We start from the raw sequence: 827 nt of genomic DNA on the forward strand, positions 1-827 counted from the left end.
CCAATGACATTGAACTGCATCGTCGAGATTGATATAGTAAAATCCGCATTCGGCTAATTTGTACTTATTTTGACCGGTGTTCGATGGAAACGACTTAAAAGTTCGTAACCTAGATACAAATGTAGAGAATTCTGGATGGGCTGGCGTTGAATTGAATCGTATTTGGTCGACCAATGACTGGATATCGTTTGAACATCTTTGGAAATTCATTTTTAAAAAAAATTAAAGAATAACTTAGAAAAAAACAATTTGATGAGATGATGAGAAAATTAGTGAACGAGACACAACTTGCTCAAACACTTAATCGTTAGTAACTGAATACATGATAAAATAAATTTTTTTGTCATGACTGGATATAATAAAAAAAAATAATCAACTTTAAAAAATTAAAAAAAAAAATAATTGTAAATTTGTTTATCAAATTTAGATAAAAAAAACAGTGTAACCAACATGAGTAGAAATGAAATACTGTAAATATTTTTACGAGGTAGAATTTCGTAGACAATCAGTGTGAAATGTGTTACACGGTAAAATAAAAGTCTTCAAGGGGGACATTCCCCCTTGAAAAAAAAAAATTACCGTGGAAAAGCTGGCTGTGAACATACAAATATATACTACTACGCTGTCGAGCAGATATATTATTATATAGATTGTGTTGCGTTCCATGGAAGTGATACAATATAATATATCAACAATATTTTAGCCAATTCATTTTAACATTTTTAATATGCATAATCCTCGGTAGGCCACATCAAAGAAAACCCTAAATACGCCCTACCCCCGCTAACGGTGGTCTTATTGTTAAGAGGCCGTTCTGGTACGAAAAT

Source organism: Acyrthosiphon pisum, chromosome X (assembly GCF_005508785.2).
Source record: "Acyrthosiphon pisum isolate AL4f chromosome X, pea_aphid_22Mar2018_4r6ur, whole genome shotgun sequence".
Lineage (NCBI taxonomy): Eukaryota > Metazoa > Arthropoda > Insecta > Hemiptera > Aphididae > Acyrthosiphon > Acyrthosiphon pisum.